The sequence below is a fragment of the Phoca vitulina genome, unplaced genomic scaffold (genome assembly GCF_004348235.1).
Source record: "Phoca vitulina isolate PV1807 unplaced genomic scaffold, GSC_HSeal_1.0 scaffold14, whole genome shotgun sequence".
Lineage (NCBI taxonomy): Eukaryota > Metazoa > Chordata > Mammalia > Carnivora > Phocidae > Phoca > Phoca vitulina.
The window spans coordinates 37962842-37988248 of record NW_022589717.1 but is presented as its reverse complement, the minus strand read 5'-3'; positions in this window follow the sequence as shown (position 1 = coordinate 37988248).

Sequence of the window (25407 nt, the reverse complement as noted above, 5' to 3'; positions counted from 1 at the left end):
AAGTATTTTTAAGTTTGGAAAGCAAATTTTTTGTTGTTCCGTAATTGAAACAATCATGACCTTAGTTTGTCTACTACCTTTAAATTTATGAGACACTCTTAATGCTGATTACTTCAACTGACCTTCTTCTGTTACTCAGAGGCAGATATTGAGATACACTTTTTTTTTTTTTACTTAGGGTAAAAAGAAAACTACAAAATGCAATGATTTAAATGTAACTAAGGTCTTCAAATATTGGTGGCAACGTGATGCCACAGAGAGAGCCCCAGCGAGAATGGGGGGCAGCTTCAAAGCCCAAAGAGAAGCTCTGGGTTTATAGGAAAAAGGAATCCTTCATATTTTGGATTATTTGAGAGGAAATGAGACTTAGCCTATTGAGAAGAGCATGCAGATTTTAGAGTGCAATGAATCTGCTTGTTAATTCTGGTGCTTGCCCCTTATGAACTGCCTGCATGCTTTGGGCAGCCCCGCGTTCCTGCTTGATAGCCGTAGCGTGAAGACAAAGATACTCTCTCTGGATTATGGTGAGAACTAAAGGAAGTGTATGAACAAAGGGTCTGATTGCCTGACACAGAGTAAGTCCTCAGTGAAGGATATTCCTTTTCTTTTTCTTGTCACAAATGCTAAGTAGTGGCCGAGGCGGGACTAGCCTTTGGCTCTTCTCATCGCTCTCTTGTTCCAAAGGTACCTTCCTCTATACACTGATGTCAATCAAGAGAGTTCCAAAATTTAATACATTTGGCTAAGTAAAGGCTTTTACTTATTTTGGTTTAACTTAATTTTTATTTTTAAAAAATTAACACACTATCCAGTATATATATTGCTTCCAAATTTTAGAATTTTTTTGTTGCTGCCTTATGTGTATGTGCTTCAGCTGATCTTTAACAGTTTAATCCAAGATGCGTTTTACTCTTCAGTTCTGGTAAAGTATAAGCATTAAAAGGATTATCTAAGTAGAGCTCACTTATTTAGGTTCATGTTTTATTACCTGTGATGCAGCGTAAGGATATTTACTATAAAAAGGGACTTTACTCCATATTAAATGAGAGTGAACCTGAGGTCTTGTGCTTTTTCCAGCTGCTGAATAGTAGCTGGATGGTTGAGGCTGTTTTTATTATCTTTTCACTGGTGATTTGGTGCTTTGCTGAACTGATCCAGCCTTGTTTATCCATTTACACAACCATCAACTGGCACAACTCATTTCCAGGCCTCTCAAACTATAGCACTGAGGCACAAAACTCATTAGGTGAAATATGTGACCTCCATCATCAAATCGCAATTGGAAATTGTTTTGTATGTAATCTTTTTCCAAGGCTGCACATCCAAATACACATTCAAAATCAAGCAAATAGATGTGACTGTTTCAGTAAAACCATGACAAGTGGTATATCTCTGTAAATGTCAGAAGTTGAATTATGGGAATATATTTTAGCTAGAGAAAAAAACACATTGCTTTTGCTCTGTTTTATGAAAGGTAAACAAAAAAATGTAAACAAAAAGAAATTACAGTTTCTCTCTCTCTTTTGAGTTTATTTTTAGTGCTTTGACATCAGGAAATGAGAAATAAACTACATTCAAGTGGCGACCATGAAGATGAAAAATATTCAGAGTGTGATACAAATGTGTGTGACTCCTAAGAGAATATGTAATTAGAAAATATTCTTTTCTAATAGATAATATTGTCTATTTAATTATACTAGGTTAAAAAATCAAGATCATTTTTCTCTAGGTCATAAAAATAAATATATTTTTCTTCTGTTCTCAAAATAAATATTACTGGAACTCTTGTGCAGTGATAGCTAGGATTCTAATACATTTTTATGTTATTTAAATACTTTCTTCTATTATCTTTCTTATGGAACAAGGATCTCAGCTGGGGCAGTGTCTACCACTGTGAATGTAGTCATGACTTAAAATGTTTAGAGAGCTGTTGAAATCAGTCCCATCAGAATTGATTCTATGTACACAGGAGCTGAAGAGTTGCCTGGAAAAATAATTTAAATGATATATCCTTCCACATTTCAGGCATATTCCATTATACCTACCAAAATGGTGAAATAGCCCAATGAAACTTTTTTTTTTTTTTTTTTTTTTTTTTTTTTGCAGAAGGACTGGAAGCATTGCTGGTGCTTAGTCACTAAAGATGAATGTGAGTTCTGAGGTTGATGGCCAATATTTAAACCATTCTTGGACCATCCTCCATGCATGAAGAGTCCTATGAAGAGAGTAGGCTACAATCTATACCAGCAGTCTCTGCTTGCACAGTAGTACAGGACCATAAAACAAATGAACACTTCAAGCTGAAACCATGCAAAGAATTCTTAAAAATTAACAATAAAAACTACAATTCTTCTGTGATCTTTAAAAAATTTTTGTTAAGGAGCGCCTGGGTGGCTCAGTCGTTAAGCGTCTGCTTTCCGCTCGGGTCATGATCCCAGAGTCCTGGGATCGAGCCCCGCATCAGGCTCCCTGCTCTGCAGGAGGCCTGCTTCTCACTCTCCGCACCGCCCCCCCCCCCCACTGTGTTCCCTCTCTCGCTGTGTCTCTCTCTGTCAAATGAATAAATAAAAATCTTTAAAAAAAATAAAAAAATTTTTTTTTGTTAAAACATTAACAAGACTTTTTCATGATTTGCTCTAAATGTGTTGGGAAATAAAAAATAGTAAAGCTAATATTTATTTATTTATTTATTTATTTATTTATTTATTTATTTATTTGAAGCACCGTAATGTAAAACATCAGAAACATTGAGAATTAACATATTTGATTTCTTTGGAAAAAACTTACCAAGAGTAGTTTGCTAGAGAGGAGGTGGGTGGGGGGATGAATGAGACAGATAAAGGGGATTAAGAAGTATAAACTCATGGTTATAAAATCAATTAAATTAGAGATATGAAAAGTACAGCATAGGGAACATAGTCAATAATATTATAATAACACTGTATGGTGACAGATGGTGACCACACTTACCGTGTTGAGTACTAAGTAATGTATAAAATTGTCAAGTCAATATGTTGTACACCTAAAACTAATATAACATTGTATGTTAATTATACTTTAATAAGAAATTTTTTTAAATACATGGAAAAAAGTCATAAAAACAGTAGTTTGGAAAGTGCTCGCTGTCTTATTGGAAAACTTACTGTGTAATGATACAAAATGTGCATCTTTTCTATGCCTTTGTAAGTCTTCATACTTCCTTCTAACTTTGGATCAGCTCCCAACATTTTTCCTTAGTGCTTCCAATGTCATGAACTATCTCTGAGAGTTCCTTTAATGTGAAGTTTATTGCTAGTGTCACTTCCTCTGGGAATATTCCTCGCCACCACTTTCCTCATTTATGTTGATGAGTTCACCTTAATAAGTCCAGCTGGCTACATATCTAGAGTCTCTCAAACAGTAGGAGTGTTAACATTCCCATAATTAGCTATTTCTTTTGTAAGTCCATTTAGGATTGATTTGAACTTCATTTCCAGCATTATCATTTTTCATTTCTTTGCTGTACTTGCATTTTTATTGGCCAATTTCCTCTTTCAGTTATCCGTTTTTGTAAAATGTCAGGTGGGGTTACCACCGGGAGAGAAGAGGCAATGCAGCTACGTGCTTTGACGTCTGGACACAAAGCCAAAAATGGGTGTACAGTGACCAATCACCAACAGATTTTGAAAGATGTGATGTGATCGCTAATCATGAGACACCGCTGTTGTTTACATAGTGATTTGCGGACTGAAAAGCTAGCAGTGACGTTTGGATTTTATACAATAACTCAATACACGGTGGTAATTAAAATTTGAACTGTGTTGTTGGGGAATTAGTACTACTTAACTGATCCATGAGAACTGAAAGAGAAGAGTATCAGTACTGAAATATTTGCTTAACTTGTATAATCCTTTGGGGCCCAAGTGACACTACTTGGGGACTCTTGCAGCAAAGAGAAAAGCAAAGAAGAGAAGGGAGATTGTTCTTTATGCCTCACTGTTAAGATTTAGCATCTCATGTGTTCAGGGCAGTTTCTAGCAGAGAGAATCACTATGATCAGCAAAGGAGAGTTGTTTCAAGTCTATAATTCATTAGAAAAAAAAGCTCCAGGAAAGCAGGAATCAGGTCAGTCTTATACTTTGTATCCCTAGTGCCTAGCACAGTGCTTTCTATGTAGTAGACATTAAATAAATGTTTGTTGATAGAATGCAAGAATAAATTCATTAATAAATATCAATGCGGCCAAATTTTTGATAAAAAGACTGAAGTATTAAAAGATTTTGCCCTTAATAAAACAATATATCATAAATTATAAAATGATACATTATAGATTGGAAACAGCATTTTTAGAAAGCTTCGAGACAAAGATCTAAGGATAAAATAAATGGTCAGGTAGCTTCAGAGCGTCCCACTGATTTAAGAGAGGAAATGATACGCTTCTTTCAAGATCGCATATTTAGAGTTTATTGCAAGACTTGTTTCTCTTTCCTCCTCACATTGAAGGAAGGAACTCTCAGCTCTAGAAAGCTGATGTGCATGTGCCTAGACCACAGTAACATCTGCTCTGTCTTTAAATTGGGAATTTCCCAATCCCTTTTCAGAATGGTCAAAGAGCATACACAGCAAGTAGGAGGCAGGCAAAATTGAGGACAATACATAGGAAATGAAGTGAGGCCAGAATGGAAGCCATTTTATCTACCTAAGAATTTGCACCATCTCCTTAGTGTGGAGAGCGCTAAACCAATGTCCACCCCACTGCGTATTGTTCGACATCCAACTGTGCTTCGTGAATTATATTATACATAGCATAGGATTCTCATTTCACAAGTACAGAGAGGGGGAGAAGTCCAAATGGCTATTGTAGTCAATACTGTATTGAGTCAGCTGGGCCGAGCAAGCAACTATCACCCTTTGCAAAACGCTGCCTCATTGAGGGTTACTTCTGCCCGGAAAAATGAAATACTACTTTAGTAAAGATGGGTAACATTGAGAAAAATAGTAAATTTGAAATCATTTTTGTTTAGAAACTTTCATATCTTAGTATTAATGTACGAAAAATTATATACCTGGCTATTTTTACATGTTCTATGGTTTTGTTTATCAGCATGGTCGAGTGGAAAGCATGTAAAATTTTTACCGGCCGTGCTGTCCACCAAGTATGGTGAAGGCACAGCCTGAGGCCGCCTGGTGGCAGAGCATCTTCATTACAGGAAAAGTTCGAAGGGCTTGTTTTGCAAACCTTGATTCATAAAGTGAAATCAGTATCGTGGTAAAATCCCTGTCAAAGGAAACTGTACAGTTTCATTATTTATTTTCTTTTGGAATTACACTGTGGAAAGGTAAAAAGATATATTCTTTTGAGGCCTCAAAGAGTATCTTTATGCAATATTTATCTTTTGAATTCGCATTCCTCAGGTCTGTTAATACTCAGGAACACTTAAATGCTATTTCATCACTTTTAAAATTTCTAGCCTTAAATGGAAACTTTTGGAAAAAGATTCATGTCAATAGGAAAAAAAAAACAAAGATATTCTTTGGTTGTGATAAACATTGTACATTTCCAAAAAGCATACTTTTCATATTTATTTTTTTTAAGATTTTATTTATTTATTTGACAGAGAGAGACACAGTGAGAGAGGGAACACCAGCAGGGGGAGTGGGAGAGGGAGAAGCAGGCTTCCCGCTGAGCAGGGAGCCCTATGTGGGGCTTGATCCCAGGACCCTGGGATCATGACCTGAGGTGAAGACAGATGCTTACCCAACTGAGCCACCCAGGCGCCCATACTTTTCATATTTAAATTCTGTGAAAGAGTAGTGAAATACACAGTACTTTTCATTCAAGTGAACTTTCCATATTTAAAAAATGAGTATGTCTAGTCTTTTAGGCCATTTTTGTAAAAAATCATGAAACTCCTCTGTTGAGAAAAAAACATGTAAGGGTAAACTGCTAAAATTATGTTTGTTCATATAAAACCAGTGATTAGGGAATACAGGTTGATGAATTGTTATAAATTTCTTTTTTTAAGATTTATTTATTTATTTTAGAGAGAGAGCAAGTGGGGAAAGGGGCAGGGGGAGAGGGAGGGAGAACCCTCAAGCAGACTCCCTGCTGAGCACAGAGCTTGATATGGGGCTTGATCCCAGGACCCTGAGATCATGACCTGAGCCAAAACCAAGTGTTGGCTGCTTTACTGACTGAGCCATCCAGGCGCCCCAATCATTACAAATTTCTAATAGCCTCAAATAAGACAAATCTTGTACTGTTCTATGTAATTTGTTATTTTGAACCAAAGTAAGATAACCAAAGGAAGACATGAGGACAACAGCAAAGTATGGCAAATATGTGTGGCCTTCAGAGAAAAGACAACGATTATTTAGATTACTAGTGATTGAGCTGCAATCAGAATAGTTTATGGTTCAGAAAAGCAAGAAACAACTGTCTATCAGAATAAGCAAATATTAATTTTGTAAATTATTTTATTGTCCCCAAATAGAAATGCCCTGTTGATTGCACCTCATTCTTTTTAGTTGTACAGTTATTGCTTTGATCATTGTCAGTAGCGTCATTTTATAATAAAATGGAAATGCTGAAGGTTTACAAAAATGATTTACGTCTTAGTGGTTTGCATTAAGCAAAACATGCCACTTGCTAAACAACCACATTTATGCTCTTTCACACATCACCACTTATCATTCAGGCAAAATACAGTACACGGAACAACAGCAGGTCTCTATCCAAATGCCAATTCTATCAAAGCTATTGAGCTATTATTCAGGAAATTTTATATTATTCTTTTTTTCCCACCATTTCAATTTTTTTCTAGGATAAAATGAATACTAACAGGTAAACATATGAAATTTGCCTCAAAGCTATCATCATGTCCAAGTGTAAGAGAACACTATTATTTGATGATTCCTTATTACTTGGATTGTAGCATATCTGGCAAAGCTTGAAAACCTCGACTGTATTTTTTCTCTGTGACTCTACATTCTGTATATTTCTATGCCAGGGTGAAATGCATGACTGCTTATCTTTAAGAGCATCAATACAAGCCAACTGTCCACCTCTTTCTTGCTCAAGCTTTCTTGTCCAATCCAGCGGCAGAGACAATCGGACCCGCTAATGGTCAGACAACTGCCGTTCTGCAGTGACTGGAAATGAATTGGTTCAAATTCATCTGTGTGGCATTTTCAAAAATAAATTAGAAAAAGTAATATACGTGCAAAAAATTACGAAAAGTAATGCATGCATATGGTTAATTAAAAAAAAAGATTTCGATAGCACAAGAGGATAAAAGATGAAGGAAAATGTTCTTTCCTAAGGTTCTTCCAAGTCTTACCAACCAATTGGGAGTCTTTCCAGAAATGATTCCCGGTATAAACAGAATTATCTCTGTATGTATGATAAGAGATTTCTTCCCATTGTTTCAAGTCTTGTAAAATCTGTATTGGTTTCCTATTGTTGTTGCAACAAATTACCAAAGACATAGTGGATTAAAGCAATACAAATTTATTATTCTATAGTTCTTGAGGTCAAAAATCCAAAATGGATTGGCAAGGCTGTGTTCCTTGTGAAAGTTTAGAAGAGAAACGATTTCCTTGCCCTTTCCAGCTTCTAGAGGCTGCCAGCTTTCCTTGCTTCGTGGTCCCACATTACTCTGATCTCTGCTTCCGTCAGCACATCTCCTTCTGTCTCTGACCCCTCTGCCTCTCTCTCATAAGGATCCTATGACTACATTGGGCCCACCTGGATAATCCGGGCTAATCTCCCCCACCTCAAGATCCTTAACATAATCATTTTGGCAAAGTCCTTCTTCCCATGTGAAATAGTTTGTTCCCAGGCTTCCAGAATAGGACAGAGACATCTTTGGAGGGCCCTTATTCTCCTACTATAATACCTCTCAGTAAAGTTTTCAAGCTGTTTTCGTTCAGATTCTATACTGTTCTTGTTTTGTTTATTCCTTTTTTTAAAATTAAATTTAATTTTATTATGTTATGTTAATCACCATACATTACATCATTAGTTTGTGATGTAGTGTTCCATGATTCATTGTTTGCGTATAACACCCAGTGCTCCATGCAATACGTGGCCTCTTTTTTTTTTTTTTTTTTTTATTTATTCATTTGACAGAGAGAGACACAGCGAGAGAGGGAACACAAGCAGGGGGAGTGGGAGAGGGAGAAGCAGACTTCCCGCCAAGCAGGGAGCCTGATGCGGGGCTCGATCCCAGGGTCTGGGATCGACCCGAGCCGAAGGCAGACGCTCAACGACTGAGCCACCCAGGCGCCCCAATACGTGGCCTCTTTAATACCCAACACTGGGCTAACCCTTCCCCGGACCCCCCTCCCCTCTAAAACCCTGTTTCCCCGAAGTCCATAGTCTCTCATGGTTCGTCTCCCCCTCCGATTTCCTCCCCTTCATTTTTCCCTTCCTTCTCCTAATGTCCTCCATGCTATTCCTTATGTTCCACAAATAAGTGAAACCATATGATAATTGACTTTCTCTGCTTGACTTATTTCACTTAGCATAATCTCCTCCAGTCCCATCCATGTTGAAGCAAATTACATTATATCTTTTGTTGTTGATTATTGTTTATATTTAGATTCTCATTTAAGATGGGTTTTTTGGTAACTGGAAAAATATGACTTTCTTCAACAACAGGGCTCTCTAAAGAGCCTCAATTAAGTGCAAGAAATGAGTTGTCCTCACTAAAAACTCAAATCCAAAGACATATTTTCTGGAAATGTCTGTTACTACATCTTCATATTATTCTCTCAGCATTAATTGATCATTTCCTCCTGCTTGAAATGTTTTCTTTCTTTCCTGCTAAAAATCCTATTCTCTCTTGGTTTTCCTATTTCACTAACTGCTTCTTCTCAGTCTCTTTTATTATTTTACCCCATCCCTTCTATATGTGTACCTATGGTTCTTACATTGCTAAATCTTCTCTAGATATATTTATTCCCTTTCTGGAAAATCTTTAATCTCATGGCTTTATAGCACCTATGAGCAGAAAAGTCCTAAATTTACAACTTCAACCCCTCTCTTTAACTTCAGATTTGAAAATTCTGCTGCTTTTTTAACATCTCTACATGAATGGCTAGTTGGCTTTCAAACCGAAATGTCCAAATCAAAACTTCTAAATTTCTATACAACAGCCCTACCAAACAATCCTCCCCTTTCCCAGCCTTTCCCATCTCAATAAATAGCACTGCCTTTTGCCCAGCTAATTGTGCACACACACACACACACACGCACACACACACACACAACTTGGAGATATATTTGACTCCTCTTAAATCCTCATCCAATTCAACATCTGTGCTGACGGCTCTGCTTTTGAAAAATATTCAGTGTCTCGCCACTTTCGTCACCTCTGTCACTAACATTCTAATCCAAGACACTGTTGTCAGTCAATTGGATTATTGCAATGTGTTCTTGCTCCCTTACAACATCCAGCATGTTCTTTCCCAAATGTTTAACAGGTCATATCACTTCTCTGTCCAAAAACTCTGGCTTCCAATCTTACTCAAACTAAAAATTTCCCACTCTTTGGTATAGGGGTATATTTGGTATATTAACTCTAAAAGGATGAACATCCTCCACCAGAGATGGTTACAGAAAAAGTGGTGTTCTTGGAGAGGGACATTTTCTTTCTTTTTTTTTTTTTTTTTTTTTTTTTTTTTTAGATTTTATTTATTTGAGAGAGAGAGCACAAGCCGGGGACGGTGGTGGCTGCAGAGGGAGAGGGAGAAGCAGGTTCTGTTCTCTGCTGAGCAGGGAGCCTGATGCGGGGCTCGATCCCAGGACCCTGAAATCATGACCTGAGCCAAAGGCAGATGCTTAACCGACTGAGCTACCCAGGCGCCCTGGAGAGGGACATTTTCTAGACAGTAAGAGAAGTATTCTGTGTAGAGGTTTAGGATGTAAATGAATAATCTGTCAGGCAGAGTAGAAATGATAGATGGGTCAGGGAAGATATTGGGAGCTTGCACTTAGATTGTGACTAAGGATGTCAAGAATGTGAAATATGGTAGAGGTAGCTACTAGGAGAGTCCATATTTAACTCAAGTGTTAGTTTAAACCAAAAGCCCCCAGATTTAGATTCAGGCTGAAAGAATGAATGCAAGGCTGTTTGCATGCCAAAGGAACGCCCCAGGATCCAGCATATTCATGGCAGTGGAATCATAAAGAACCCAAGAAAGAAGGCAAAAATCAAGGGGGCAGAATTGGTGCCACTTGGTTCAACTACCCTTTTCTATCTGCTGATTCTTCAGTCAATGTCAACTGCTAGAAGTTCTGAGTTTCATTTTATTTAAAAGGGTCATTTCACTTCTAAAATCAACTATTTATTTTCTTGAACTCTTGTCATATCCATGACCCTTCTAAATTTCTTTCTTCCTATCAATTTTTCATTGTACTTTTTAATTTTAGAAGTAATTTTAGAAATTTAGAAGTTAAAGAAAACTCCAATAAATGGGAAAAAAGACAATGGAACTTTCTTCCAATTTCTTGGTTTTTCATGATAGCTATGGCCTCAGGAGGTTACAAGGCTGTACTATTTTTTCCCATGTGCAAGTGTGTATTTTGGTCAATCCATAAGTTTTTAAGACATTAGTACATTTAGGCAGTTCCATTTCTTGTAACTCGCATTCACAAAAAAATCAATTGCTGTGAATATCTTTAACCCTGTTCCCTGGACAGTAAGTTTTTCAGGGCAAAATCTTTTTGCTGATGTGTGATATTGTTATATTTAAATCTTCTGTAATACTATCTTCATGCAGAGATTTCATTTCACTTGTACCCTTTTCTGACCTATGATATTATAATCTTAAATGTATTGTAAAGAATCAACCTTTCAATCAATCAAAACTTTCTGTATAATAATGCCTTAGGTCTATCAAGTGTTTTTCTGATGTATAAATCATTTTTACATACATTCTCTCTTTACTGTTCAGATGAGCCTGTAAGCTACAGCCAGATCATCACTGCCTGTTTACAAAGAAGAAATAAGGATCAACGATGTTTCGTAGCTTGCTACTAAGTATCAGCAATAGAACTGGCACCCAGATATTCTGATGCTTATTATTCTTTACACTCTGTGATACAATAGACATTAAGTGGCTAGCCAGAAAAATCCACAAGAAGGTATAATTTAGGATCTAAACTGTATTCCATTGCAACTATTACAGCATTCATGGTTTTACCCAATGGGAATTCCTTTTCAATTCATACTCAATCAGAAGATTATTCTTTACGGCAAACATTGATATAATGTAAGGGAGAATAAAATGACTTCTCATGGCCAAAGCACAGAAAGAACACGGAACGGGGGGCATCTCACCAAAGAACAAGAAGCATTAAGTAAGTAGAGAGAAAACCACAGGGTCATAGTAGCTTGCAAACAGAGAGCTCACAGGCAAAACTGACAGGAGACATTCTACAGAGCACAGTGAAGAAAATGAAAGCTTCGTAGACAATACAATAGGTAACGACTCTCTACTTTAAATGAACTTTGTGTAGTTTTAAAAGCATTAACCAGTCATTTTCTACAGAGAATTATACCTGATTTCTCCAGTGTTCTTTAGATCAAAGATTCTCAATAGAATAGTTTATATTGGCTGTCTCCAGTTCTCCCCTTAGTCTAGAGTTAAATGCCTGGCGTAGGGGTTTATTTAGCTATTCTTCTGGTCTCTAAAGTCTTAGAAGGGTCCTTGGGCAACTCTCACTCCATCCAGTGCTGGCGATAATCTCTCGAACTTGCCTGCTGACTCTGCACATGTTATCCCAAGGCAGTCAGAGGCGGCAAGTAAAAATAGAGGGCATACCATGACACCGAATGTTTCCATAAATACCAGCTGGATAGGGCACACGCTGACAGGGATGTAACAGATATGATCCCTACCACGCTTGCAGCATACATTCTCTACATATCTTATAGGAGGATCTGCCAACTTTTCAGAAGTAGGCTAGAATGTCAAATCTTCATTTTCTTTATTTCCTGAGGCAAAGGAGAAATAAGTCTGTTATTTCTACAACGGTAATGAATAGCAGCCTCTCAGAGTCTCTGTTCAGCTGGTTTTTTGGCGCTTTCTAAAAAGAATAGCCTGTTAAATGAATTTGTCTTTCCATTGAAGCAAATACAGGGAGGAGTAGCAAATATTCTCCTACCATAAAAACCAATATTTGCACTTTTGTCTCTAAAGATAATGTAGTTTTTCTTTCTTTCTTTTTTTTTTTTTTTTCCTCTGTGTGCTTGGTGACCTAAAGCTGTAATTGATTTTAGACTGAAGGTTTTTTAATGAGTGTTTTACAATTCATGTCAGAATTAGTATTTACCATTTCTTCTATACTGGAGAATAGAGACAACAAAAGCTCAAAGAAGTCAGACAAGTCAAGCTAAAAGCAAAATGAATACATGGAAAACTACAAGAGAACGTGAAAGAATATGAGGAGATAAACAAGAAGTGATTCAGCAACATAAAATCCACTGAAGAAAATAAGCACATGAACTCAGAGGGCAACTAAGTATTTGATAAGAATCAGTTATGAAAGCATCTATCTTTTAGGGGAAAATTCCTGCTCCTTTCTTTCTTCCCCATCTCTCTGTATCCAAAGTCTTTCCCTCTTTCTGATTATGCTGTTGTTTTCTTTCAATTTGATTACTTAACATTTCTTTCTCAACATTTCATAACACTGTATTTAGACATGTTATATATATCGTCCCTTTTAATAGAATTTATCTCATTAGTAGATTCTCATACATTAAAGCATCTTTGCATCCCAGGAATAAAACACATGGTTATGGTGTACGATCCTTTTAATGTGTTGTTAAATTCAATTTTCTAGTATTTTCTTGAGGATTTTTGCATGTTTATACATCAAGGATATTAGCCTATAGTTTTCTTTTCTTGTAGTGTCCTTGTTTAGCTTCCGTATCAGGGTAATGCTGGCCTCATAAAATGAATTTGGAAGAAATTTTGAATTTTTTGAAGGGTTTGAGAAGGATTGGTGTTAGTTCCTTAAATGTTTGATAGAATTCACTAGTGAAGCCATCTAATCTTGGGGTTTTTCTTCTTTGGGATGTTTTTGGTTACTGATTCAATTTCTTTACTAGTTAACTCAAATTTTCTATTTCTGCATGATTTGGTCTAGTGAGGTTATATGTTTCTAGGAATATATGCATCATTTCTAAGGTTGTCCTAGTTGTTGATATATAACCGTTTATAGTAGTCTCTTATGGTGCATCAGTTGTAATGTCTTTTTTTTTCATTTCTGATTTTATATGAGTCTACTCTCTTTTTTCTAAGTCTAGTTAAAGGTTTTTAAATTGTTTAAATCTTTTCAAGAAATCAACTTTGTTTTCTTGATTTTTAAAATTTTTTTCTATTCTCTATTTTATCAAAATTTTGTCAAACACTTGATCTGTATCTATTAAGATGAGCATAAGATTTTTATCCATCATTTTATAACTGTCGTATATCACATTTATTGATTTGCAAATGATGAGCCATTTTTGCAGGTGATAAATTCTATTCAATCATAGTGGATGGTCCTTTTACTATGCTGTTGAATTCAGTTTGCTAGTGTTTTGTTGAGAATTGTTGCACCTATGTTCATCAGGGATATTGGCCTGTAATTTTCTTTTCTTGTAGTGTCCTTGTCTGGTTTTGCTATCAGAGTAAAGCTGGCCTCATAAAATGAGTTTGAAAGTGTTCCTTTCTCTTCAGCTTTTTGAAGAGTTTCAGAACAATTGACATTAATTCTTTGAATGTTTGGCAGAACTCACCAGTGAAACCATCTGGTCCTGGGCTTTCCTTTGTTGGGATGTTTTTAATGACTGAATCAACGTTCAGATTTTCTATTTCTCCCTGTTTCAGTCTTGGTAGGTTGTATGTTTCTAGGAATTTCCCCCTTTCTTCTAAGTTACCTAATATTTTTGGCAAATAATTGTTCAAAGTAGATTTTATGATTCTTACTATTTTTGTGTTATCATGTCATAATGTCTCCTCTTCCATTTCTGATATTTATTTGAATCTTCTCTCTTTTTTTCTTAGTGATTTTTTCAGTTCAGTTATTGCATTATTCAGTTCCAATATTTCTGTTTGATCTTTTGCATGTTTTCTATCTGTTGTAATTTTTACATTCTTCATCGTTTTTCTCCGGAATGTTGAGCATCTTTATAGTGGCTATTTTGAATTCTCTGTCAAGCGATTAATATATCACTGTTTCATTAGGGGTAGTTACTAGAGCTTTATCTTATCCTTTGTTCAGGCCATGTTTCCCTGTTTCTTTCTTTTTTTTTTTTTTTAAAGATTTTTATTTATTTATTTGAGAGAGAGAGAATGAGAGAGAGCATGAGAGGGAGGAGGGTCAGAGGGAGAAGCAGACTCCCTGCCGAGCAGGGAGCCCGATGCGGGACTCGATCCCGGGACTCCAGGATCATGACCTGAGCCGAAGGCAGTCGCTTAACCAACTGAGCCACCCAGGTGCCCCTGTTTCCCTGTTTCTTTCTTCATTTTCTTTGGCTCTGTGTTAGTATCTGTGCAGTAGAAAAAACAGACACCTCTCCCAGTCTTCACAGACTGGTCTTATACAGGATAAAGCCATCTCCGATCAGTCTGGCAAGAGATTTAGGATGCCTCTCAAATCTTTTCTGTGTGTATGTCTTCTCTGGACTTGTGCGTATAAATTCCCAATTAGAGGGATTTGCTGATTCCTCCCCCCTTCTCCTCCAAGAGTTTGTAATCTCTTGCTTCCTTTTGTGGCTATCTGCTATATTTTGGGTTGTCCAGACCAGCAGCATTTTCTAAGCTCTTTTTCTGTTTTCAGGTGCCCCAGACATCTAGAGTATGCTGGAGACTGGAAAGGCTGAAGCCATTGCCTTGGGTTTTCACCTGAAAAGTTTGAACATTGAGCATATGCTTCAGTCTCCTCTTTTCTTCCCCAGAGATAAGTCAGGGGCTTGGAGTCCTGCTGGGGGAAGGGCTCCAATAGATGACTGCATGCTTGTCCAACCCACCTTTGTTCTCAGTGGCCCCCAAGCATCTAGAGTGTGCCTTGTTCCATCAGTGCTCTGAGACAGGCAAGACACAGGTGGTCCCTTGGGCAGCCCCTGGAAAAGATGGAATGTTGAACATATGGCCCAACTCTCCTTTCCCAAGGAGAAGCTGGGATCTAGCGCTTTTTAGAAACTTGCTCTGTGCTGAACCAAGGAGAGGGGAGATGGTGAATGCTTGCTTGCTGGTCCAAACTGTCATCTTTATTTTCAGCGGCTCTCAGGCATCTAGAGTAAACTGGGTCTTGGCAATGCTCTGAAACAGGCAAGACAGAAGCCGGTCCCTTGGGCAGATCTTGGAAAAGGAATTTTTGATGCCTAGTCTAACACTTTTTCTCTCCAGGGTAAAGCCAGGATTTGAAGCTTATCTTCTGCTCATTCTACACTGAGCTGTGGGGAGGATCTATGGTGAGTGCTTGCACACTAGTCCAGATCACCATCTTTGTTCTTGGCAGCTCCCAACCTTAGAGCTCCTGAGACTTAGATTCAGGCAAGTTAGAAATGAGTTCCTTGGGAAGCCACCTGAAAAATCCAAATGTTGGATGTAATGTGCAGTCCTCTCCTTCTCTCCCCAGGGAGAAGCTAAGATCTGGGTGTTTCCTCCCAATCTTATGGCTCTGTGCCAGAGTGAAATTATGGTGGGTTTTGTTTGTTTCTTTGTTTTTACCAGCTTTGATGTGGCTGGTTTCACGCTCATGCTCAGGAGCCTCTGAACTAGTTTCTAGATTTCTCACACAGGGAATTGGTGCAAGTATTATTGAATTAGTGTGTCTGTGGAGAGGAAGGAAAGTGTAGGGCTTTCTATCCTGCCATCTTGCTGATGTCTTCTCCTCAAAATTGATTTTAACAATCCTTCTTAATGAACATTTTGATTATTTATATTTTTTATTATATACAACTTTTCATGAGTATCCTATAACTAATTTTGTGTAAATTTGTGATTATTTTCTTACTAGAAAATTTCTTGAATACAATTTCTGGATCAAAAAGTATATTTTTAAGTCTTTTGAAATGTATTTTTAAATTATACTCCTGAAAGGGTGCATGGATTTATAGACCTTTGAAAAGTACATGAGAGTTATCAGACACTGTTTAAACCATTACTATCTTTAAGGGATTAATAGGGTTAGACACAGAAAGGACACTAATATATGGGAGAAAAAAAAACTGAGTTGAAGGGAAGGTGGGCAGTGAGTACCAAGTACCAAGCTGTACACTAATAAGACACTAATAAGACACATAATTAGTCTTCACTGTAGAGAACAGAGGCCAGGGATACTATTTATGAATTTTTCGTGCTCTTGAATTCCTGTGAAAATCTTTTTCTCTTAACATTCCTACCTTGTAACAACATAATAATCAAAATGTAATTATCCCGGAAGCAAGGACATGAGCACTCACTTTTAACTTTTACTCTTAATAAATCAAACTCAGAATCTCTTTTAGTCCTCTTATTCTAATCTATTTCATCAGTACTGAAGCTATTTAGATAAGATGGTGGTTAAGAGTCCATTTAGCTTTTGGCCAAAAGTAATTTGCTGTTGGAATTTGGTGGAGATTTTGCTATAACATAATCCTTTCCTCAGTGTAGGGAAAATTAGACAATTATCACTTTGGGATGATTTATATAGGAAGCTATCAGAGAGCTGGTGCCTGCTAGCTTGCAATAATACAGCTGTCAGAAGGCCCAAAATGTCTCTTTCATCTAGCTGGAATTTTCTTTATTTGTTTATCTTTTTCTTTCTCTTGGAAAGGCTGAAATCCTACGATAAAGAGAAAAAGAAAATACCGATAAGGAATGATATACAACGTTGAGAAATGTTTCTGCCTTCTCATTCATAGCTCTTTTTAGTTTTTCTAATTTTTGGATACATGCTTGTTGTAGAAGTGTGTATACATTTTTGGCTCCAGCCTTAATCTGGAAATTGCAGAACATCAAATAAAGGAAAAAAGTATTAATCCATGATTGGAAACCCTTCGCTGAAGGAAAAACTCGTACATGTCTGGGACATAGTACCAAAAATGAAGGGCAGGAGTGAGGAGAACATGATGTCTTTGTATTTTTTGTGAGTGTGCCTGTGTGTAGCCACCTTATGTGAGCTTCTGCTTTGTTTAACAATAATGAACAAAAAGAGGCAATGTGTATACTGAGATTGTAACACCATCATTCAATTTATAACTTCTTACTGGTAGCATCTATAATTTTATGAGTCCTCAGGCTATTTCTAATCATATTCAGCCTAAATATTTTGACAATTATTATTTTTTTTTTATATAAAAAGGTAGCTCATGCTAACCTGGTAGTTTCTTGACAATCTACTCCTCAGAGAATAATTAGCTGCTCTTGCCGTGGCACATAGTGCTTTTAGGAAGTACTTCTCACACCTTTATTGAAGACCTGGGGTTGTTTACTTTTCACCAGACAACATGACCAGTGGAGAAGTGGCTAGGAATAATACACCTTCCAGATGTTGGTTTTGCTTTATTACATTGCAGGATACATCAATTCCCTCAAACCAGGTTGCTAGGGGATATGCGACCTCTTTCTTTAAAAACTCCCCTTAAGCTGGAGAGCCGAAGAAGTGAACTAAAGCCAGCAGGACCTTTTTAGAAGAGTGAACACACAAAAACAATTTGAAATGAAAGGTGAAAGAACAACAAGAAAACTCTAATAGAGCAATAGATAATGCTTTCTTTTTCCAAATAGACAAAAACATCCACACTGAACAAGAGACCTTGTGGCAAGCAACTGATTTATGTCCTGAACTTTTGAACTACATAGTTGATTTTTAGCCATTATATATTTAATTGAAAGGTTAGACATATTAATCATTTGTGGTAATGCACATTCCAAACCATACCAATTTCCTCAAAAGAAAAATATTAAAAGTAATGCAATAAAGGTGACAAAATATTTATTTTATGAAACATTAAAATGAAATTCATTTCTGGGAAAGTCATCTGTTAACAATAGTAAAGGAACTAAGAAACTTATTTTTTTTTATGAAAAGTGCATATTCCCCAAGTCAAGTGTTTATAAAAGCAATAGAATTCAATACATCTTTGTCTTCTGTGTTTCTTACAGAGAGAACCATCAATTAAGATGAATATATTTATTCTATTAAAAATAAACAAACAAACATGACACCGTCCAAGTGAACATGGAAAATTTGACTCTCAGTCAAAAATTTCCACACGACCATATGTATCTAGAAATCATTGGGAGAGAAAAGTTCATGACTCTACAGAAACTCAGCATTAAAACTACTTACTTCTAAAAAGACCAGGAAGTAAATAATTTATATCTGTTTATTCACTTCCATTTTTGATGAACGTTGGGGAAGCCCTGTTCTGGTATCTCTGTGCTCATGTGGGACTAGCCGTCATGTTTTGATAGTCTATTGCTTTTAAAGCCCCAGCTGGTAATCACTAACACCCCCAGTCACCTCCAGGGTGCTGTCCTTCTCTTTAAAGCTGAAAGGCCTCCTTGGTCTTGAATCAATCACTGCAGCAGCAAACTGTGAACAATAATTAGAGTGATGGAAGGGCAGCTGATAAATACTCTCAACTATGAGATGAACAGAGAAATTTCAGAGTCTCTGGAATTGGTCAAAAATTCTAATAAAGGAAATGACTCTCTTGATGAAGAACTGTAGTCACCATCACATTTTAGCAAAACAGATGAATAAATAAGAGGATCCAAAGGAAACCAGTATAGACATATTTCCTAGTTATCCACTCCTAACCATGTCACTATTTCTCTTTTAAATAAGGGCTATTGCTAATACCAGAAAAGTACTTTTATTGTTATTGAATTTCAAATTGAATATGAGTTGGGTCCACAAGACTCAGGTTTGGCACCAAGTAAGCCTCAAAGACACACAGTCCAGAAATCCAGAGGTACTAAGAAGGAAATACTGGGCGCCTGGGTGGTTCAGTCCTTAAGCGTCTGCCTTCGGCTCAGGTCATGACCCCAGGGTCCTGGGATCGAGTCCCACATCGGGCTCCTTGCTCGGCAGGAAGCCTGCTTCTCCCTCTCCCACTCCCCCTGCTTGTGTTCCTGCTCTCGCTATCTCTCTCTCTCTGTCAAATAAATAAATTTAAAAAAAAAATCTAAAAAAAAAAAAAGGAAATACTAGCATTTACTGAAGTTCTTTAAGGAACACTAAAGGCAATTAATCAATACCAACAATACTTTTCACATTCATTCGTTTTTACTCTGTGTGTATGTGTGTACGTAATGTATATTATATCTATTATAAATTATATATTATATATACTATATATTATATACACACTATACACACACACACACACACGGTACTTTGGAACTTCTCAGATGTTAAACTCCCTAAATGTTCATCTAAATACACCTATATTTTTTTTTGAAGATTTTATTTATTTATTTATTTATTTATTAAGAGAGTGTGGAGGTGAGCGGCAGAGGGAGAGAGAGAATCTCAAGGAGACTCTGTGCTGAGGGCAGAGCCCCACGTGGGGTTCAACCTCACAACCCTGAGATCATGACCTGAGCTGGAATCAAGAGTTGGAGGCTTTACTGACTGAGCCACCCAGGCACCCTCCCACCTGCATGGTTTTGTCTCTCATTCTCCTTCTCCCTCTTTGTTGTGTAGGTCAACTGAGCCCATTTGACTTGCATCTTCACTATCTCTTAGCTCTATTTATTCTATGGGTTCTACGCCACACACAAGAAACAGGCAAGTACCTAATATTACTTGAGGTGGAGATCAAGGCACACATCGTGAATTACCAAAGATACACTTTTTTGGTTGGGGAGTCTCTAAATTAAATTAACATGCATCATTTATCCTAGTTATGTAAAAGTTATTATTTTAGCATATTAAATACAGTATACCACCTCAGTAGCACACTGGCTGTAATGCAAGTCTGGGTATTATGTGACTATAATTTGGCTCCACATCATTTACCCAGCGCCCATGCTTGAATGCGGGTGAGCTAATGTGTGGGGGTTGTTGGGAAGTGGCTACCTGGTGATCATTGGGGTGAGACGTACTCAGTTCAATGTAAGGTCATCTGTGTACACTGGACGTTTTATCATCTTTACTTTTGTACATTTGTACGATATAGTCTACATGAAAAATAGCATTTTTTCCTTCCCATTTCAGTAACATGACATGCATTTTAAGAAATTGAATTTTGTGGAACACTTTCATGTCATTACCACAGGAGTTACCTTTATATTGGTTATGTAAATAATACATGCTTGTTATAAAGAATTCAAGTAGTACAGAAAGGCCATAGAAGAGAGTAAAAACTTCACTCCAGAGCTTATCACTTAGATACAACTGGTATGAACACTGAACACTTCCATACTTCTCTCTATCAAATACACATGGCTTTGTATTTCAAATAATAAAAAGATTTTTTTAAGGAGCATTCTCACATATAAAAAAGAGTTATCTGAAATAGACATATCCTAGTCTTACCTAGCCCACAACATGATAAACCTCCATCACAGACTGTCATCCTAAGAAAGGCCATTCTTTCTGTGTGAGCATCCTATAAAACTAGAGTAATAACATCTACATTTATAGTCTGCTGCCAAGTTCAAGAAATCTTTTATGTTCTTAGTATAAAACTTCAAAATAAGGAGCCCTTCCAGGTGTAGTGCCTTCTTAAGAGTACTTAAAAGTACTTTTAAAAATACTTATACTTATTTTTTAAAAGATTTTATTTATTTGAGAGAGAGAGAGAGTGCACAGGCATTAGTGGGGGGGGGGGGGCAGGGGGAGAGGGAGAGGCAGGCTCTCCCGTGATCAGGGAGCCCAACAATGATGTAGTGCTCAATGCTAGGACCCTGAGATCCTGACCCGAGCCGAAGGCAGACACTTAACCAACGGAGACACCCAGGCTCCCCCAAAATACTTATACTTTTAACAGGCCTCAATTGATAATAATAGCAATCAAGAATTTCATTCCCAGGAATCAGCGAATCAGCTAAACTACAGCCCTTACAAAGCAGAGCTTGAGTTGGGCATCTTTGGCCTGGGTAGTAAACTCCCCAAATGTTCATCTAAACACACCGGTATGGTTTTTCTCTCCATTTGTTCCAGCATATTGTTCCTGGCGTGTGGAGTAGAGTTGAGTGGGGTAGGGTGGTCATAGATTATTCACCTCCTGCCTAAATCTTTACACAATTAATTATCCCCTGTAGAGGCAGAGGTGGATAAAGCCAGTTGTTTATTTAGACAAGGAGAAGCCAGGTTTAAAAAAAGAAAGGCAATACAGGATGGGACCAAGAGATAACAGTGACCTTGAACTCAGACAACTAAGTCTCAAATCCTGGTTCTGCAACTAGCCAGCTGTTGACATGGGTAAATAATTGTTTTAACCTCAGTTTCTTCATCCCTAAAATGAAGATAACACCACATAAAGTTGTAGTAACAATTAACGAGAGCAACAACTGTTTAAAAATTTTTATAAATCTTAAACATGTTTAACAAATGTCAAAATTCCTAGTTCATCTTAATCTGATTCTTAATCTCTGTCCCTTTCTTCAGATTTCCAATTAATCCCGTTATACTAGTAAAAAAACATAATATGACACATCACCAGTGGGAAACTGAATCAGATTACCCAGATGATCAGGTAAGATCCAGAAAAATAAACTATATCTCCGACCTCCCAGTCCATTTCTGGGTCCTCGGGCACATGTTGCCTTTATTTATTTATTTATTTTTAAAAGATTTTATTTATTCATTTGAGACACAGAGATACAGAGAGAGAGGGGGAGAGAGAGAGAGGGAGAGAGAGAGAGAGAGAGCATGAGCAGGGGGAGGGGCAGAGGCAGAGGGAGAAGCAGGCTCCCCGCTGAGCCAGGAGCCCGATGTGGGACTCAATCCCAGGACCCTGGGACCATGACCTGAGCCGAAGGCAGACGCTTAACGACTGAGTCACCCAGGCGCCCCACACGTTGCCTTTAAGGACCATTGATTCTCCTTTAGTCGCTCTTAAGAGTGAGCCCTCTTCTAATTTACTGGTAAAAAAAAAAAGTCTGCATTTAGTTTCACAGCATGAAAGAGGAAGAAGTCTTTTGTGGTTCTCTCCAATACTGAACCTAGCTGTTTCTTAGGACAACATTCAATGTGTCCTAATGGGTAGAATTCATTTCTGTGCACCTACCCCTGTTCAGGAAATGAAGGTCCTAGATCATTAAATAAGAGGCAGGAAAGCTTACTGGAGTCCAGACAATATGATTACCAGCAGGTTAAAGATGCGGAAGAGAAGAAAACGCAGGGGCTTTCAAATTTCCAACCAGTAACATAGTCTTGCTGGGTTTTGGTGAGTACACCTAGGTAGCCAGTTTTTAACAGCCTTTTGTAGAAAGCCCAAGTAGTATTTTTGAGATGACAAACACATGAGATCTTGTTTCTATATAGGGGCTTAAAAACAAAAACAAAGACAAAAGAAATGCTTTTTGAGTAGATAAGTTTATCAATGAGGACTTAATCCACAGGCTAAAGGTGAGTATGCAGAGACTCTGGAAAATTTCAGGAATTCTTTTGTCCCATTCACATCCTCCACTCATTGTACTCATATGTTCGATTCTGACCTTTAGAAGTTTGGAATTGTGGAGTCGATCTTTAGCAGTAGTGATGGTGGAGGTTAGGAATGGTGGTAATTGAAATAGGGAATAATTTTAACACTTCCTAGCTCAGGCACCCTGTTAAGGGCTTTCCATACCCCAGCTTAATCTTCATAGTGTTTAGCAGCACTGATAAGTCAGCAGCTATCTTTGATTACAAGCTTCTTATGTACAGAAGCTGTGCTGTTTTTAGAGAAGGAGAGAAGTTGGGAGAGGGGCAGAGGGAGAGAGAGAGAGAGAGGGAATTTCAAGCAGGCTCCACCCCAGCCCTTAACTCAACACAGGGCTTAATCCCAGGACCCTGAGATCATGACCTGAGCTGAAACCAAGAGTCTGATGTTTAACCTACTGAGCCCCCCAGGCGCCCCTCTGCTGATTCTTATATACACAATCTCCTTTAATTTTCAATTTTAATTCTATAGGGTTAGTATTAGTCTTTACTTCAGAAATGTTGGAACTTATTTTCAGAGGTGTTCACTCAAGTAACTTACCAAAGGTGTGACTGTATTCTGTGTATTTATATAGTTTATAATTGGTGCAATGTGATTCTAAATAATAAAAAGGAATAAGTATATATATATAAATAATAAAAGGAAGAAGTCTTTTGTGGTTCTCTCCAATACTGAACCTAGCTGTTCTAATCATATTGTGTTAATTCAGACATATTTTATTATTGCCTTTGCCATTAATAATAAATCATATTGTGTTAATTCAGACATACTGTGTTAATTCAGACATATTTTATTATTGCCTTTGCCATTAATAATAAATAATTTTTATTTGAGACCTAGTCATTGTCTCAAACATTATACTAGATGCTTTATTATCTTATCTTGATTAATACTCACATTTACCTATATGATTACTCTTCTCCCTATTTAATAGATGAAGATACTGAAGTTCAGAGAAGTGGATCCCTCAGGCTAAGGCTACACTTGAATGAGTCTTTTGAGTTACTGATCCAGGCCTGTATTGGTCCAAAGTCTATGGTTGCCACTAACCTTGACTACTGAATCGACCCAGGGGAAAACAAACAAACTAAAATAATAGTGACTGCATCATTTTTAGGTGTACAGATATCTAGTATCATAGTTAAAATAAGTGTGAGGTTAATCTCTAAGGCTGATTGAGATCAGTAAGCTGCACTGACATACAAAGAGAAAGAAAATACCAAAATGCTGGCACTAACACTTTAATCCGGCCACTAGTCTGAGTATATTTCAAATACCCCTCAAATTTCATCTCATAATTCAGGTGAAGTGAATAGGACATAAGTTGTATTGTATCAGAATGATACCTTGGATGTAACAACAGAAGTATCATGGAAGTTTTCATTTTTTCATCCAATTTTAGGTTTTGTACACCCAGCATAGAGTTTGCCATGTGCATAGAAATTAAGTACGAATTCTTTTCCCCTGAGATTGGCAGCAAGATGAGGGTACTTGCAATCACTAAATCTATTAATATTATAGGGGAGGACTTAGTGTAATAAGTGAAGGACAATAAACAAAATGTATGAGGATGAGAAAGAAAGAAATAAAACTATCAATATTTGCAGATCACATAATTGTATCTGTAGGAAATCCAAAATAATTCACATATAAATCATTAGAATTTATACACAAAATTGAATGTTTACTGCTAAGAAAGTCAATATAAAAAGAAAATCTTTATATATTAGCAATGAACACTTCAAAAATGAAATGTTTATGATTTTATAATTAACATTTAGAATCACATTGAAAAGCACCAAATACTTAGAAATAAATCTAAAAGATGTGCAAAACTGCTATTCTGAAAACTACAGCACATAGCTGAGAAAATACAAAGATTATTCAAGTAAATATTTATGAATTTGAAAATTTAATACTATAATGGTGTCAATTCTAACTAAAACTGATTTATAGATTGATTGCAATCCTATTCATTATTCAAAATGGCATAATAAAATATATTATTGAATTCTAGTGTAGAAATTCTAAAATTTGTTATAGGAATGCAAAGGGGAGGGGTTCCTGGGTGGCTCAGTCGGTTAAGCGCCTGCCTTTGGCTTAGGTCATGATCCCAGGGTCCCGGGATCAAGTCCTACATTGGGCTCCCTGCTCGGCAGGAAGCCTGCTTCTCCCTCTGCCCCTTCCCCCACTCATAGTCTTTCTCTCTCTCTCTCTCTTTCTCTCTCTCTGTCAAAAATAAATAAATAAAATCCTTAAAAAATGCAAAGGGGAAAGGCTAATCAAGGCAAAGAACAAATCTGAAGAAATTACCTTCTAAACATCAATTCTTTTTTTTTTATTATGTTATGTTAATCACCATACATTACATCATTAGTTTTTGATGTAGTGTTCCATGATTCATTGTTTGCATATAACACCCAATGCTCCATGCAGAACGTGCCCTCTTTAATACCCATCACCAGGCTAACCCATCCCCCCACCCCCTCCCCTCTAGAACCCTCCGTTTGTTTCTCAGAGTCCATAGTCTCTCATGGTTCGTCTCGCCCTCCGATTCCCCCCCTTCATTCTTCCCCTCCTGCTATCTTCCTCTTCTTTTTTTTTTTAACATATAATGTATTATTTGTTTCAGAGGTACAGATCTGGATGGAACTGGAGGGTATTATGCTGAGTGAAATAAGTAAATCAGAGAAAGACATGTATCATATGACCTCACTGATATGAGGAATTCTTAATCTCAGGAAACAAACTGAGGTTTGCTGGAGTGGTGGGGGGGGTGGGAGGGATGGGG